The sequence below is a fragment of the Rhinopithecus bieti genome, unplaced genomic scaffold (genome assembly GCF_001698545.2).
Source record: "Rhinopithecus bieti isolate Rb0 unplaced genomic scaffold, ASM169854v2 scaffold_1017, whole genome shotgun sequence".
Taxonomy (NCBI): Eukaryota; Metazoa; Chordata; class Mammalia; order Primates; family Cercopithecidae; genus Rhinopithecus; species Rhinopithecus bieti.
Window position 1 is genome coordinate 2,181,172 of NW_016803657.1, and position 10,589 is coordinate 2,191,760.

Sequence of the window (10,589 nt, forward strand, 5' to 3'; positions counted from 1 at the left end):
AAAAAAAAAAAAAAAAAAAAAAAAAAAAAAGACAATTGGGTTTGACAGTGTAGACAATCAAAATATTTTGTAAAAATTTAAAAATCTAAACAAATGGAACCCTTCAGTTTTGTGTTACACTTAATTTCCAGTGTCCCTGTGTTCTTATCTGCATACGTAGAATGATATGTTTGCCAAATTTTTAAAGCACATTTATCTGTCAGGGTCTCTGCTCATGCTCAGAAAACCACTGAGGATGTGCAGGAGAATCACAGCTGGGAAGAAACACAAAAGGACATTTTCCTTCACCACCAACCACGGACCCCCCGCCTGCCGCACCCCGGGAGAGGCCCAGGCAGCACAGGCTACTTTCTGAGCTTCCGGCAGTCACAAGCCAACCTGGAGGCAATTTGGCACCAGGAGCCATCAGTGTGGCCGCGGCCCCCGACCCTGTAATCCCACATCCGGGCACCCAGCCTAAGAAAACGACACGTTTGCTTCAAGGGCTCAGAGCAGCACGATTTAAAACAGCAACAACTGGGAACAACCTAAGATCCCAGGTGCTCTGAGATCAAGATGTCAGAAAATAAATAAAATAAAATAAAATCCCAGGCACAAATGGCCCTTGTGTTCTTACCCCTTCTCTCACTGTTGGAAATTGCGGCTCCATTTATGGGTGGACAGAAAGACAGTCTTCTAGCACCGGGGTTAGAGCTTCCAGGCCCTGTTCTTCTCCACAGCCTTGCCCGGCGCTCCCCTGTCCTCTGTGTGCCACACGACACCTGCCCACCGAGGCCTCAGAGCTTGCGGGGGCTTGTCAGGTTTCCTCAACACCCAGCGTCCGGATGGTCTGTGATGTGTTAATGTTACTTCTCTAACGGTTGCTTCTGGGTTTTGTTTGTTTGTTTGTTTGTTTGTTTGTTTGTTTTGAAATGGAGTCTCGCTCTGTCGCCCAGGCTGGAGTGCAGTGGTGCGATCTCCGCTCTCTGCAAGCTCCGCCTCCCGGGTTCACGCCATTCTCCTGCCTCGGCCTCCCCAAGTAGCTGGGACTGCAGGTGCCCGCCACCACGCCCGGCTAATTTTTTGTATTTTTTGTAGAAACAGGGTTTCACCATGTTAGCCAGGATGGTCTCGATCTCCTGACCTCTTGATCCGCCCGCCTGGGCCTCCCAAAGTGCTGGGATGACAGATGTGAGCCACCGCGCCCGGCCACAGAAATGCTGTTGCTTCTCTTTTATAAGAGGCGCTGCGGTGTGAGAAGCTGTGGCTCTGGTGGGGCTGTGTGTCCGGTGGGTCCTGCCCGGCTCTGGCCCCTGGGTGCCCTCTGAACGGACGGTGCTGCCTGGGGGCGCCCCTGACCACACAGGCCGGCTCCCACCACCATTTCTGGGCTGGCAGAGCTGGACTTCAGAGTTGACCTCCTGCTGACTCTGTGACCTCAAGTGACTCACACTGCGGCCCTGAGCCTCAGTTTACCTGCCTGGGATGTGATGACCGCCGTTCCAGTGTTGCTGTGAAGGGGAAAACAGAAGCGGTGCTAAAGACCCCCCCATCCCCCAGCCCCTGCAGACTTGCCACCAGCCTGGTCCCTGTTTCCCCAGGCCTGGGAGCCGGGCCAGGCAGGGGCAGGCTGGGGCTCAGCGGGTCAGCTGACTGAGGGCGTGGCTGTCCTGTGATGGTGCCATGGCTAGGTGGGCTGGCCATAGGGGAGGCTGGAGTGTCTGGGTGACTCCTTTCCTGACTGAGAGAGACTGCTTCACCCACACTGCCCTTGGGGGCCAAGTGAGGTGTGGGGGCAAATGGCTTTCTTGTGAAACAGAGTCCGAACACCCTGGGGTGGGCACCAAACCATGCTGAGGAAACAGGAGCTGAGAGTTGGTAGGGAGATAGTAAACTGAAGAAGAGGAAAAGGAGGTGAGCGGGGAGGTGAGCCACGAGGCTGGGGGTGAAACAGAGAGAGAGGAGATGAGGGAGGAAGTAAGCCCCGGGGTGGGGTGAGACAGAGAGAGAGGAGGAGACAGGGGAGGGGAGGGGGACAGGTGAGCCACGAGGCGGGGGGTGAGACAGAGAGACAGGAGAGGGGATAAGAGAGAGAAGAGGTAAAAGAGAAAGAGAAGGTGAGAGAGAGAGAGAGAGAGAGGAGGTAAGAAAGACAGAGAGAGAGAGGAGGTGAGAGTCAGGGAGGGAAGCCCCGAGCCCCACCCCAGCCCCATGCCCACTCTGGCTGTCTGATCTTTCCCCTCAGCCCAAGCAGGGAGCAGGCAGGAGCTGGTCCTCCCGCCCCAGTGCCCGTCAGGACCACATTCACGTTCCTGCAGCAGACAGGACTGCGTACATCCAGCATGGTGCCAACCATGGGACATGGAGACACCATCTCTCTGACCCCCAAACAGGACCTGACGTGCGCAGGTGTTCTAAGCCAGACAGGATTCCCCGGTCGGCCCTGCAGGTGCAAGATCGAGCTCCGGTGTGCAGGTGAGGAGACCCATCGACATCCGTGCCCGCGGCAGCCCTGGCCTGGGAGCTCAGCGGGAGAGGCCAGGTGGGGGAACTCGAGTCCTTGCTGCTGACGTGCTGCATTGGGGGCCGATGGCCTGACTGCTTAGCCTCGTGCAGGAGGACCCGGCTGCCCGTCATCTCCTGTCTGTGAGTTTCCAGACAGGAAGAAAGTCACAGCCCACCCGGCCTGGGTCTATCCTTAGACATCACGACTCTTGGCTGTAATGACAAGAAACCAACGCATTCTGGCCCAAGGAAGCAGGAGGATGCATTGGTCCACGTACCTGTCAGGCTCAGGAGTGAGCAGCTTCAGGCATGGCTGGATCAGGGCTCTCGGCCCATGTCTTCAGAGCTGTCTCCTGCCCTCATCTCCCTTTCACAGCAGCATGACAACAGACGAACACCCTCGCTGCCCCAGACTCTTGGAGTGAACAGCTTCAGGCATGGCTGGATCAGGTACTCGGCCCACGTCTTTGGAGCTATGTCCTGCCCCTATCTCCCTTTCACAGCAGCTGGACGGAAGACTGACACCCTCGCGTCCCCAGACTCAGAGCTGCAAGACTGCATCTTGCTGGCTAAGTCTGGGCTTGTGCTGCCCCAGGTCAGTGACCATGGTCGGGGACAATGGTCTGATTGGCCGGGTCTGGACACAGCACCCAGGACTCCTAGGGTTACCAGTGAGAAATGGCCCCCAGCCCTCCAGGCAGAAGAGAACGCCACGCCCCTCCCTTCCCAGGCCTGCCTGAGGGGACTTCTCTGTCCTCACCCAGCTGCAGCTCCCACACTGTCCCGGCTGGGCAACCTGTGGCCCCTGGCAACTGTGACCTCTGACTTAGCTGGCGAGCACGTAGCTGGAGCACTGGGGAGTGGGGTGGGAGAGACCCGGGGCTCAAACCTCCACTCTGAGTGACCTCGGCACACTCGTCCTCCTTGAGGTCTCACCCCCTGGCCTCTGAGCGAAGGTCCTGGTGAGCAGTGGGTGAGCTCTGACATCCCTCCCTGCCTGGACCACTGGAGAAGCCATTTCGGCCTGGGGCTGTTTTTCTGGACAGGAGAGAGCAAAGGACATCAGATAATCTTATCCTCGCCTCGCTGTGACCCGAGGTGCACCTCTGGGCTGTGGCGGAGGCTCCCCTCCGGTGGAATAGCACAGGCGAGTATCCCCCTGACCCTGCGTGGAACTGGCAGAAACCAGGCTTCCCCCACTGCCCGTGACGTCCAGTCCCGCTGGGCGCCAGACGTGGGTGGAGGGAGGGAGGGAGGCGGCAGCTCTGTCGCTGGCCGCTATGCACCTCGGATGGGTTACTTTCCTTTCTGAGCTTCCGTGGCCTAAAGGTGATAAGAGGCAATGCAGCCCACGTGGCTGCTCGTGAGGGCTGTTTACGGGAACACCACAACAGGCTCAGCACAGACCTGGTGCATAGCCCCGGGCAGCCAGCACTCGCCCTGGCCTGGGGGAGAGGGCTGCGTGTGATGAGGAGTGCATAGACCCACTGCCTGGCACATAGCAGGTGCCCAGTGAACAGGAGCGATTCCGCCCCACCCTGGTGGGGCAGGAGCCAGGTCAGCACCCTGCTCTTCACAGCCTCGTCTGTTGGGCTGGACGGCAGGCAGCCCCCTGCACCGCAAGTGCCCGTGACCCCACCTAGCACAAGTCAGACCTTCCAGGACCTCAGCTGCAGCCAGGACCACAGTGCACCCCTCACTCTCGAAATCTGAAATAATCCACACAGCAAACTCTGGGGTCCGAAATGATCCCTAGATCTGTTGTCTGTAAACTTCTGGGTGGGATTATCAGAGAGGGCCTGTCCCTCTGTCTCCCCCCTCATCTCACTATCTCTGTATCTCTGTTTCTGCCTCCCTCTCTCTCCATCTCTTCCCATGTCTGGCTCTGTCTCTCTCTCCCCATTCTGTTTATCTCTGTCTCTCTCCATCTCTCCATTTCTCTCTCTCTCTCTTTCTGGCTCTCTCTCTCTCCCCCACCCCCATTTGCTTTGATAGTGTGACTTAAGATACTTTCATTCAACAGTATTTTCTTGTTAAGTTTTTGTAGCAACAGGATCTTGCTAAGTTGCCCAGGCTGGTCTCCAAGTTCTGGCCTCAAGTGATCCTCCTGTCTCAGCCTCCCAAAGTGCTGGGATTACAGGAGTGAGCCACTGCACTCAGCTGCATGCAACAGTATTTATTTTGCACGTACTGTGTACTCCATGTGCACCCCGTTCTAGTCAGGGGACACAGCAGGGACACAGTCCCGCCCTCATGGGACTGGCCATCTAGAAGGTGAGGATGGGTGACAAACACGTGAACCAGGGACTTAACCTGCCTGTCGGACAGTCCGTCTCTTTCAGCCGATGCGTCCAGCTCCAGGAAATAGAAACTCAACCCAAACAGTCAGGAATCTTACTGGGAAGCCCAGAGGCGGGATTCAGGAGGGGTCCGATCAAGGGTCCGGCTCTGCCTCTCTGCCCTCCTCTTGGGTTCCCTCATGGTGACAAGATGGCTGCCAGGAGCGGCTGGAGAGCCCTGATTCACGTCAGCAAGAAAGAGTGAGAACCACCCCGTCCGCCTACCGGTAAGATCAATGAAGCTTTCTCAGAACGCAGTCCTTGGCCAGGGGCTGAGATGCCCACGCCTGAACTGCCGTCCAACCCACAGATCTCCCGTTGTGAGGCGTGCCACGGCCTCACTGGCGCTGACCCCTCTGCTCAGTTCTCTCTCCTTATCTGACGTGACATTGTTGCAGTGTTGCGCACCTGCCCCCCCACGAGCCTTCTTCTCCTGTTCCAGGACCCCCAGCCCTGAGTTCTGGAGTCAACCCCAGCCACTCCTTCCCATCGCCTTCCTGGGCTCCTCCTCTTTTCTTTATTGTTTTATTTTTATCTTGTGAGACAGAGTCTTGCTCTGTTCCCCAGGCTGCAGAACTAGTGGTTGAACCACAGCTCACGGCAACTTCCACCCCAGGCTTAGGTGATGGTCCCACCTCAGCCCCCCAAGTAGCAGGGATTACAGGTGCAAGCCACCACACCCGGCTAATTTTGGTATGTTCTGTAAAGTTAGGGTCTCACTATGTTACCCAGCTGGTGTCGAATTCCTGGGCTTAAGTGATCCTCCCGCCTAGGCCTCCCACAGTGCTGAGATTCCAGGCGTGAGCCACGGTGCCTGGCCCGGCTCCTTCTCTTCACCCAGGAGAGCCCAGAGCTCACTCAGCCATCTTCTCATGGAGGGAATGCTGCTTCCGTCCTGACACCTGGACTCGGGACCAGCTCTGCTCAACACCTCTGCATGGGCGTCTATAGACAAGCTGATATCAATATGGCCCAAACAGAGCCCCAAACCCACAGCCCCAACTTTGTCCCCCAGGCAATGATGACACCACCTCCCAGCTGCCCAGGCCAGCCGGCCTGCACCTTCCCCCTTACCTGGTGCCTCTGGTCTGGGGAGCCTTTGTTGACTCAACCTCTGAGCCTCTCCCAAACCTAACCAGGTAGAATCTCCACCTGGTCCCACCTCTTCTCCCAGGATAACTGTGGCCTCCCTTCAGCCTTCTCCCTACAGTCCTAGAGTAAGCCTTAATTTTAAAACCTAAGCCAGTCGGCAGGGCATGGTGGTTCACACCTGTAATCCCAGCGCTTTGGGAGGCCGAGGCGGGCGAATCACCTGAGGTTGGGAGTTCAAGACCAGCCTGACCAACACGGAGAAACCCCGTCTCTACTAAAAATACAAAATTAGCCAGGCGGGGTGGCTCATGCCTGTCATCCCACCTACTCAGGAGGCTGAGGCAGGAGAATCACTTGAACCTGGGAGGCGGAGGTTGCAGTGAGCCAAGATCATGCCACTGCACTCCAACCTGGGCGACAAAAGCAAGACTCCATCTCAAAACAAAAGCAAAACCTAAGCCAGTCGGGTCACAGCTCTGCTCCCTGGCTACCCAAAAAGTCCAGGGAATGGGGAAATCCACCTTAAGACGCTAAAAGGAGCCCCTGGCAGGAGAGGTGAGGGGCTTGGCTCCCGAAGGCACCGCCCTTGCCAAGTCTGGGGCCCTCTCTGAGTTACAGAGCCCTTCCCTGGCAGTCCACAGGTTATAAATAATTCTGTCCTCCCCATCCGGGCTCTTGTTGGAGGAGCTGATGGGGGCAGAGCCCAGACCCACTTTCCATTAGCAAACCTCAAGGGCTAGGTCTGGCCTAGGCCCAAGCCGGCCCGGCCCAGTCCCTAGAGAGCCCTCAGGAGGCAGCACTGCCTGCTCTCGCTTTTCAAAGCCATCGCGGTCTTCTGGCCCATCAGCGAGGCCCTGTGTGAAACCAGGCTGGAGGGGCCTCCAGGAACTGCAGGGTGTCACCCAGAGTGTCCAACAGAGATCCTGGAATTCCAGAGAGGCTGTGAGGTCCCATAGATGAGGGTCACTCAGCCCTGACGGCCCGGGGTCCAGAGTCTCCTCTTAGCCTGTTCCTGGATGAGTTCCTGGATGACAACCACACTTATCCTTAGTATCCCAGAAATGATATAACATTCACTGCCATGGTTCCCTGTTGCTGCCTGATAAACTACAACTACCTCCAAACACAGACTCTCAACCCAACAGCAAAGACTCATGGAGGGCACCATGGCCCACGCCTGTGATCCCAGCGCTTTGGGAGGCCAAGGCGGGAGGTCACTTGAGCCTAGGAGGTTGAGTCCAGCTTGAGCAACATAGAGAGACCTCATTTCTACAAAAAATTACCAAGTTAGCCAGGTGTGGTGGTGCATGCCTATAGTCTCAGCTACTTGGGAGGGTGAGGTGGGAAGATGGCTTGGGCCCGGGGGGTTGAGGCTGCAGCAAGCCGTGATTGCACCTTTGTGCTCCAGCCTGGGCAACAGAGTGAGACCCTGCCTCAAAAAACAAAAACAAAACAAATTCATGACTTCACGGTGTCATAGGTCAGGAACTCAGAAACGGCTTCCCCAGCATCCCGTGGGCCAGGCCGTGGTTGTCAGGAGGCGTCGGTCTCGTCCCGCAGCTACTGTTGTGAGTGTCCTCGTAGCACAGCGGTTGGCTTCACGGGGAGCAAGAGGCCCAAACACCAAAAGGCCAAAGCCCCTGTGTCTTCTCTGACCACTCTGGGAGGCCCCACTCCAGCACGGACCCTGTCAATGCAGGAGGGGCTACGGGAGGGCACAGACATTGGGAGGTGGGACCTCGGGGCCCACCTGGAGGCTGGCAGCCCCCCTTGACTTCGGGCTGTGGTGAGGATGAAATGAGCCAATGCCAGTGCCTGGTACATGGGGGGGTGGTTATCGCTACTGGGCACCACGAGCCTCTGCTCAGGAGACTTTCAGGGGCCTAAACTCATCCATATTCACTTCCCAGAAGCGGGCTCTGTGGAGCCTTGCCGAGCCGGGGAAGTGGCGACTGAGGGGGCCTGGGTGTGGTGGAGGGGGGTCTTGTTCAGGGGCCGGGGGTACACACCCCTTCACGGCGGTGGAAGTCCCCAGGGACAGCGAGCCTGGCTTTCACTCTCCTGAGGGGTTCCCCCCCCAAAAAAGACACCCAGCTCCCAGGTTGCCCCAGGTGGGAGAGGGACTGCCAGGGACCTGGCCTTACCACGACTGCCCTCAGTGTCCTCGGCTGTAAAATGGGGCTGAGTTACCTACACTCAAAGGGAATCAGGAACAGAGACTGAGTTCATCCATGCAGAGGGCTCCAAACAGCGCTGGGCACAGGAAGCACCAGGAAACCCAGTGCAGGATACCACCAATTCCCCTACCAGGCCGTGGCCCTCACTCATACACCCCCTCCCTCCATGCCTGGCTGTGGGGCTTGGGTGCAGGGAACACACCCACCCCAGCTCTGTGGGTGTGTGGGTGGCCCGGCCAGGCCCTGCTTAGGTTCCAAGGCACACAGCAGGGGTGCACTGAGCTGCAGTGGATCAGGGCCATGGACGGCCCAGCACAGGGCTGACCGGACCAGAGCCCAGGGAAGCCAGGGTCCCTGGAGGAGGCACCCTTTGTCCAGGGGCTGCAGAGGAATCTGAGAAGGCTTCTGGGAGGAGGTGGCATTTCAATCCAGCCTTGAAGGACAGCAGCAGCTGTCCCAGGCCTGGAATTTCCTCTTCCCATGCAGCCAGGCCCCACCCGTCTTATCTGCCTCCCCGGGGAGCTGGATCCCAGGGACCTTCCCGAGAAGGGCAGCCCAGCCTGGTCCCGCCCCGCCCCAAGGCCGCAGGCTGTGTCACCCTCCTGGAATGCACTTTCCAGTCCTCCCCTCCCTCCCCCATGCCAGCCCTTCACTTCCTGACCCTGCCGGCCAGGCCAGTCCCCAGGCCTCAGAGAATCTTGGGGCCTTCCAGGCCTCCCTGTCACCCCAGCAAGGTGGGGGGAGAGAGGGGGCACCCCCTAGACAGGAGGGAGGAGCTCCTGAGAGGCTCACCTTGCAACCCCCACATGGGGACAGAAAGCCCTCAATGTCCTCTCCCAGGCCCCAGGGAAGCCAGACTTGCTGAGAGGGACACAGCTCACACATCCCCCCAGGGCCCCCACTCCCCGACCGAGCCAACGGGGGCTCCGGGGGCATCAGCATCCCGCGGTTTCTAAAGATGCTGGCGACTCCCCTTCACTCTGGTGGCTCCTCCAAGCCTCTCTACGGCCAGACTGGACAGGTGGACGTGGTCCCAAGATGTTTTGAGCCAGCCAGAGTCCAGGGCTGGGGTCCCCTCCCCGGCACGGTTGCCCGTCCTACCCCTTCCTTCCCCATCCCTGAGACTGGTGGGGTCCCAGAAGCCGACCTAGAGGTCAGACCAGGGATGCCCGGAACCCAGTGGAGTCAGCAGGGCTCTGGGCATTCCCCACACGGGACCCCCGCCTGCCACACAGACACTGCCTGCCACACAATCGCCTCCCCAGGCCCTGAGCTCAGAGCAGCTGCCCTCTCTGTTGCCTGCACATGGGTTCCTCTCTGCCTCCTCGACTTGGAAGGCCCCTCCTAGCTGGTGGGGGGCTCCCGCTTGGGGACAGTGTCTAGGCTGCGCCTGTGGAGACTTGATGAGGAGACCCTGTGCCCCCCACTCATTGCCGGCAGAGGCACCACCTCTGGGGGCCGGTGTGGAGCCAGACTCTTGGCCAGCCCTGCAGCCTGTCCCAGGGGCCAGCAGAACTGGGAGGGGGCTGGGTGGGGGACGGGTGTGCAGCTGCCTCCTGAGGCCGGTGAGTGGGTTCCTGGAGCTCAGGGCGACCCTCCTCTACCTGCCCACACTCTCCAAGGCAGCGGCAGTCCCCACCTGCCGGCTGAAACAGGGACTCTCTGAGGGCCGCTGAGTCCCCAACACTGACACAGGAGGCACCGGGGAGCATCTGTGGCATTAAACCAACACTCCGCGTGCATGTCACGCGTGTAGTGGGGACAGGCCCAGGCCCCCTACGCTGGGGTCCCCGCCCCTCCTGTCCTGGGTTCTCAGCCAAGAGGTGGAGGTGGACAGGTACGGGGCCTCCTGCACAGGCCTCCCCTGCACCGGGATTGGGTGGGTGGTGAGGGGGTGTGCAGGGCTGCCTGGATGCACTTGGCCTCCTAAGGAACAGGAAGAGCCTGGGGCCTGAGAATTGCAGCCACCGTCCCCCCAGGGGGACCACCCACTGCTCATAGGGCCTCCCACACCTCCAGCCACCTCATCGGGCCTCCCGGCGGCTGCCCAGTGTGGTGTGGAGGGGACTCCCAGAGGCAGTGAGTCTGCCCTCTTAGGAGGAACCTGGCCAGGTTCCACTGGGGTGGCGGCCCGGCCCATAAACAGGAGGGGTTTATGGCCCAGTGACAGGCAAGGCTGGCGGGGCAAGCCCGGGCTGGATCCCAACCCCGAGCCAGGTACAAGAGGATCCCAGAGTGGGAGCGGGAAGGGGGGGTCCATGGAACCAGCCTGCCTCCCCCCGCTCCCTATAGGCCCTTGGGCCAGTCTCCCCCACCCCATCTCAGGTACCCGGGCCCTAGTCCCAGAGTACCCAGAGCTTGGTCCTGGGCATGGTCAGTCTTTGGGCGGGGGGCACCCAGAGGCCACCCCCACCCCATCCCTGGCCAAGCCTCACCCCCTCCAGAGGGGCCCCCACCCCCACCCCGTCCCTGGCCAAGCCTCACCCCCTCCAGAGGG

General features: G+C 59.4%; 1 long non-coding RNA gene across 1 annotated transcript; it reads right to left on the minus strand.

Moving 5' to 3' along the window:
• Positions 1–4,801: 4,801 nt before the first annotated feature.
• LOC108542480 (uncharacterized) lies at positions 4,802–6,107 on the minus strand. Its single transcript, XR_001889292.1, has 3 exons — positions 5,898–6,107; positions 5,552–5,768; positions 4,802–5,044 (listed from the first exon to the last, which is right to left on the minus strand). It is a non-coding gene; the product is annotated as an uncharacterized LOC108542480 (long non-coding RNA).
• Between the last annotated feature and the right edge of the window lie 4,482 nt (positions 6,108–10,589).